The sequence below is a fragment of the Melanerpes formicivorus genome, unplaced genomic scaffold (genome assembly GCF_026170545.1).
Source record: "Melanerpes formicivorus ecotype bairdi unplaced genomic scaffold, bMelFor1.0.p_v2 SCAF_48, whole genome shotgun sequence".
In the NCBI taxonomy this organism is placed as follows: Eukaryota; Metazoa; Chordata; class Aves; order Piciformes; family Picidae; genus Melanerpes; species Melanerpes formicivorus.
Window position 1 is genome coordinate 4,779,981 of NW_027142400.1, and position 6,904 is coordinate 4,786,884.

A 6,904-nucleotide genomic window follows, 5' to 3' on the forward strand; every position below is an offset into this window, starting at 1 on the left:
TGAGTTCAAGGAGAAGCTGAGCAGACTTGCAAAAGGCTGTTTAGCAGAGGGAAACCATACCAACCTCAGGCTGTGAGCAGCTGGCAGCCAGGCAACACTCAGAATAAATATGTATTTTTGCTTTTTTTCTCCAGGAATTCACTTTGGCTGTGGCCAGAGAGCCGCTGATTCTTAAGTGGCCCATTGCCTGATTGGATATGATGGTTCCTGAGAAAGCCATCACTTCCCAGAGCATATGTAAGCTCTTGTGTCTCTTGCTCTTCCTGTGCTGGCTGTACCTGCTCTGTCTGTGCATGGATGTCCATGGTAGCAGCAGCTCCCCAGGGCATTTGGAACCTTTGTAGACTGGACCTTCCTGACTCACATCAAGAGCAAAGCAAAAGCTGGTGTGCTGCCTAAAGTGTAGCTGGCAGTGCTAATTTTAAGTCAAGAGCTTTATGTTTCCTTTCAAATAGCAAAGGCTGCTGTTTAAACCTTTCCCTGAGCATGGGACAATGTATGTCCCTGACAGACAAGGACACAGCATGTAAAAACTTGCTTTGCTGAAGTCAGCAGGAGTTTACCCCTTCACTTGACTGAAGGACTTCTCTGGTCATCCCCTACCTTTCCATTGTGAAAGAGTAGAAAGGTGCAGTCCCATGCTGCAGTCTCTACTTGGTGAATCCTCCTGTCAGGAGCAGCAAATTTATGAATTTTCATGGTACCTGTTAGTAGTAAGCAGAAGTTGCCTTGAGACAGACTTTTTGTTAATTAGCCTTCTGAACACACACACACACACACACACTTGTTTCCAACTGATTAATGGATTTGGTGTTTGAAGTCTTTCCTACATGCTCCTTGTTCTTTTGTTTTTCTTTTTCTCTTCCAGGTTAATGGTTTTGTAATCCTTCACGGATAGTAAAATAATTACCAGGAGTCAAGAGCAGTAATTGCAGAGTGGAATAAATGCACATGGTTGGACCCTCTGCTAATGTAAATAGATTCTGAGGAACCTGTTCCTACTAGATGAGAGTGTTCAAAACTTCTGCTGCCCTACTTTCTCCCCTAGAGGAGGAATTTGGGGCATAAGTTCCCAGAGATGTGAAATCTTGTTGTGAAAGGATGTGAACATCTCCACATCTACTTCTTGGCTTTTTAATGCTGTCTGCAAAAGCAGTCAGAGCACAGGTGAAGTGCTGACCTATGCTAAATTTTTCCAGCAGAATTGCTTTGGTGGCCAAAAACTGGAGTCCCAAACACACAGCCTCTTATGCTCCAGTGGGTCTATGAACCTGCACCACAGCACACAGGGCTGGGAGGATGCCAGGTGCAATGCATGAGAGGGCATAGCACATCTCCAGCCAGCAGGCTTATCTCCTGATCTGAGAGGGTTATGGAGTGGTATCTGGGAGGTCTGTACAGGTGCTGAAGTAGAGTGATTCAGAGCGACTTGCTTCTGCATCTGATCAGCTCTTGTCTTTTCTGCCATGGCAAGAAAGAGGCCCCAGGGCTGAGTACCTGCCCAGTACATGCTCTGGGTTTTGTATACTCAGAGGAACTGATGCAGCTTAGTTACTTGCTGACTTCTCTACCACTATTACATTATTTTGTCCAAAATTGCTAAGCTGTCTGACTTAGAATTACTTACATGCTCTAGTGATACACAAAATGCCGCACTTCTCCAGTCCTATGAAACATCTGCAGTCATCCAAGTTTAACTGGGAATAGGTCAGAGATACCTTGAACCAATTAATTTCAGTTGTAAGGGTGACAGTTGTCTGGACATGTTAAGGTAATAATGTTTATCTCTAGTAATGCTGTTTAATAGCTTCCTTGGTTACTAATGGGATGGAAAGTTCATTGTCCTCATGACATCATTGAGTGATTCTTCTTGTTTTCAAATTTGGAACAAAAATATTTATTGAACACTTCAGTCCTTCTCACATCATCACCAACAATTTTCCCATTTCCATCTAGTGATGCAAGAGCTTCAGAAGCAAGCACCATCTTAAATGCAAACTAGAGCCAAATGCCAGCTTATTGCTCTGTTCCATTTAATGTACTTGTGCAATTTAGCACTTAACTGCTCAAGACTATAGTAATATGAAAATCCTAAAGGATCTTCAAGGTTGAACTTGGCCTTCCAGGATGTTGGTATAGAGTCATAGAAAGGGATTTTAAAAGATCATAGAGTTCCAAACCCCTGCCATGGTTAGGGACACCTTTCACTTGATTGGGTTGCTCAAAGCCCCATTCAACCTAGCCTTGAGTGCTTCCAAGCAGGGGGCATGCACAATTGCTCTAGTATCTTTGCTATTGCCTACCAAAATGACTTCAAAGATTGAAATGGGCAATGACTGACACAGCATACGGTCTTACTGATTTTGTTAAAGCTAAAAATGGCTGCAATTCAAGTTTTAAATGAGTCTGAAAGGCAGCATGGTACTTTTCTTAAGCCAATGGCTTTCTTAAATTTATTTTACAACAGCAGGCGTCTTTCATACAATGTTTTTAAAAGCTGGTGTCTGTGCACCATCCACTCTAAATGCTTGTAAATTAACCAGCTGTAGCTCAGAGAGAGAAGAAAATGGCTTAACTCTGAGAGCACAATGAAGAAATGGCACAGAGTTACAGAAGTGCACTGTGAGGAAATGCCTGATGGCCAATGACATCATCGCTGCTGCTGTTAACATCTACAGCCTATGACCTATCTTGCAACTAGGTACTTACACCCTTTCATGTGGGTTATGTTACATCAGATTTCTTTCTTCCTGGACATTCTTCAGCTCAAGCTTTGTGCTGCTGTGAGTGGGGCAGCAGGAAGTGAGCTGTGTCCTGATGCTCAGAGGTCCTGCGGTGAGAGCACTAAAGCCCCACCAGTGCAGTGCCTCTCCTCCTATTTGCTGTGCTTAGGGCTCTGCAGCACACTAGGAATGATACAGCTGCTCTCACCCTCCAATTCTATCCCTCATTTCTTTAAGGGATAAATAAAAAGGATATTTTAAGAGACAGCTATTTGGGGTCAAGGGGATTTTTTTTTTTCTTTAAAGCAGGAAATGTTACCTCTTTGAAAGCTATTGTGGCTATCTCTGTTTGCAAAGGCAGATCTGTGGAGGAGAGGAAGCCTCAGTCATACTTCTGCATGAGTTTTTGTCCTGCAGAGTGGAACAAAGAAACCTGGCAAATAATTGGCCAATGCACTCACTAGTCAGAGTTAAAAATGCTTTCAAGTATTACTGGAACTTTCAAAAGTCCTTTTGTGCCACCAGGACAGTATTATATTGCTTTTTTTCCTCCCTCCAACTACTTGGAAAAGTAATTTGCATAAAGTTTGCTGAATTCACTATGAAAGGGCATAACGAGCTCTCTGCAGAGCATGGTTAACCTCAGCTCCACTCCTTGTTCAGACTTGTCCCAAGCAAACAGCTTATGGCTGAAACCCAGATCATAGGACCAGATGAACTACTGGAAAACTTCATGTTCATCTGCTCATTATGTCAGTAAAATGGCTTGTTATAAATGTGATCATTTGAGTAAAAGAGGTTGCTCAGTTTCTTTTTTTCCTGCTCAGGTATTAGCAGTGCCTCAAATAAATTACAGACCATGTCACCAACCTTAACTATACTACCCTGTCTTTCCCCTCCTTACTTTATTGTCTTCATAGTTAAATTCTAATAAGAATTCCTAGGGTCTCAAAAGGATCTGCCTTTCAGCCTTGCCAGGTACACATTTGTTTTTGTTGAGTTATTATGTGTATTGTAGAAGTGCTGAGAAGCTCAGTGTGGAATATGAAGTATAAGAGACAGTCCCTGACTCAAAATTATTGCAGTCTAGTTGGGAACCAAATAACAGGGGACAAAATACCTGCAGAGTGGGACAACTCTCATGCCCACCTGTACTCAGTATTGTACATCACTTAGGTATACAGTCTCCAGCCTTTTTCTTGCTCTCCTTGCATTTTCTTTCATGTTTGTTTTTCATGACCATCCAGTTTCAGAGCACACCACTTGGAATACCTATTCATAGCATCTTTCTCATGTGTTGGGTCCTCCATTCTCCACTATGTGTTTGAGCTGATGCATAATGAAAGCCCAGGTAATGAGGAATGCATGATGCAGAGTGGGGAAAATAACCCCTGAGAATGAGTGAGAAATTAAGAAATTATAGTGCTAGTGAATATCTCTTCAGTTAAATTCAACTCTCAGTGAATGGGTAGAAAGCTCTAGGATGTTTCTTCAAGTTCTCAAGAGAAGGAATTTGACCTGTAGCAGCTAGTGGCAAAGGCAAAATGAAGCTAGGCATGATTGAGTTGGTGATGCCTCTGCATGTCCTGGTGAATAAAAGGATGGCTACAGCCCTGTAGTGAGATTTAGTAGCATAATCTATTCTCATCCCTAGGTACTTGGTTGTGTCAGGTATAATCAGCAGTGATTGGTGTTACTGGTTTATTTTCCTGAAGGTACTATTTGCTGGTGTTATTTACCTCCTTTTCTCTCTGAACTGGTGCCATGGAGGAGGTAAAGTCAGCACAAAAGAAAATCTCACACAAAGAAACCTATACAGATGTGCTGTGCCCCTGGGAAACAGGCTCCTATGCCCTCTGATATTAGATCTGGCCAGAGAGCTACAACATGGTTCTTCTGCCTGCAGTGGCCAGATGTGATCAGTTCAGGGTTGTTTCTGGTAAAGCTTTTCCTGCAGAAAATGTAATTCATCCCTAAATAGTGAAGCTGACTTTAGCAAAGGCAGTCAGATGGTGCTATTATCTCCCAGTAGGCATCCATCTTGTAAGTACAGGTATTGAAGGGGCCCAGAATTTTATTAACTTTAAAAAGATGCTACAAGGTAGTGGAACTCAGTGGGAATGAGAGGTGTTTGAGTCTCTTCTGGACAATTTAAACAAAGCAGCCTGTGTGCATTGGAAATACAGAGTTGTTTCGTGCTCAGCAGATAACCAACACTAGGCTACCTCCTGTTCTTCAGATGTTACTTCACGTTCCTCAAACTCATCTACCCACAAATCATTTTCAGGAGTTAATTTCATGAGCATGGAAATTCCCTGGATCTTGAGACTTGCCAGGAATTTTGAAATGATACAATGAGCTGGGCCCAGCTTACCTGAGAGCTTCTGCCAGTAAGGGATTGCTGTTTACCTGAAACAGATGGAGCCTCTACTTATAAAATCTGTGGTGAGGGCAGCCCCAAGCACATGTGTACAGTTAGATAACATGCTTACTTTTCAGGGGTTTAAGATGATTTAATGCATGTGGAACACATGGGAGATCACGCACCTGCCAACTAAAGCAGGTTATCCCAAAGTATCTTGAACCAGAATGTAATGAATCTACTACTACACCATCTCCAAAATACTGCTCTGCTGGTCTCCTTCCAGTGGCTTTTATTCTCCCAAAGTGCTTCTAATCCCCAAAGAAATAAATATTTTTCTGATGAGTTCTTATAAGATACCTGGCAAGCATATAAAGGTCCAACTCATGGCTTGTGTGCTGTACTAAAGCTGCCCCTACAGTTGACCTATTGAAGCAAGCTGGCTTGTCCTGACACTGCTGGTTTTCTCATCCTTATTCATAACATTCTTCTCCACCATTCTCAAGTGAAGCAAGAGTATCACTGAAGAGCAACACATTGGAATATGGTTTTAACTTCACAGGACAGAAAAGTGAATGTCCAAGTGAGTTATAAAATTAAAGACAGTTTCAAGCACAACTGGCATTTTTGCTAAACTGGAATAGTATGATCTAGTATTGGTCAGCTGGGCAAATACCTGGCTACAGACATAACAGTAATGATTTCTCTAGAGATTCAACTATCTACCTAAAATCTTCTTTCTTTATTTGCCTAACTTGTAAGACCGGCAAAGAAAGTTCATCAGACTTGGGTTTCCAGTAAGGGACATCAATTTGATCAAAACATACAAGAAAGGCTTCTTTTTCAAGAATTTTAGTTTAGCCATTACTGAATCCTGAAGTCAAGTCTTAGTAAATCTCTTGGGCAAGGAGGAGGTTCGTGCAGTTCATAAATCAGTGAGCTGCAGCTGAATGACAGTCTTTGTTTTCTTTAGTATAAACTGATATTGAAATTTGAACCAGGATTTTCATCCTCTCCATGAATATCAATCAAATGGCCCCACTGAATCAAGAGGATTTTCTTAGGACTGAAATTGATCCAAAGGGATAAGTTCTATAAAGCCTCTTCTGCACAAGCAGACCCTTGGGATAGGGTAGCAAAGGATCAGCTTGCAGAGAACTGAGTCTGCAGCGAATGTACTACTAAAATCAGCCTTGGGCTGGGCCTGAAAAGGCACAAGTGCATGAGTAGAATACTAGGGGAAAGGAAGGAAAAGAAAACTAGTTGGTTACTGGAGCAAAACTGCTTAGGGAAATCTTGCATCTCTGGTATTCAACTAAACATTCTTGCCTTAGCATTATAATGACAAACATAGAGGAACAGGGGAAGTAATTTGTTCATGGTTTGGAGGGCAAAATACAGCCCTTTGGCTATGCACGTTACATTGTATTCTCCAGGCCAAGTGAAATAATTTTCTGTTTAAGCAGGCTTGCAACCTCTCTCATAAGAAATACACATATACATGAAAATTAATTGAACGAATAAAAGGGAAAAAATGAAATAGAGATGATCTCAAGATGCCCTTTGTTCTCATTCTCCCACCCAGGAGTCCTCAAAACCCTGCTGCTTCTCTTACAAAACCAACCAACCTTCCCTGAGAGGCTATTTCTTTAAACATGGTATTGAAATATCTCTGACTTGCCATAAGAGGAGTCCTATTTAAGATGCCACACCATACAACCATGGATCATCTGACCTAATCTCATCAGACAGCATGACAACATCATTGCTGAGCTTTTATTAATTAAAAATTTCCAAAATGAGATCAGTTAAGTGTGTT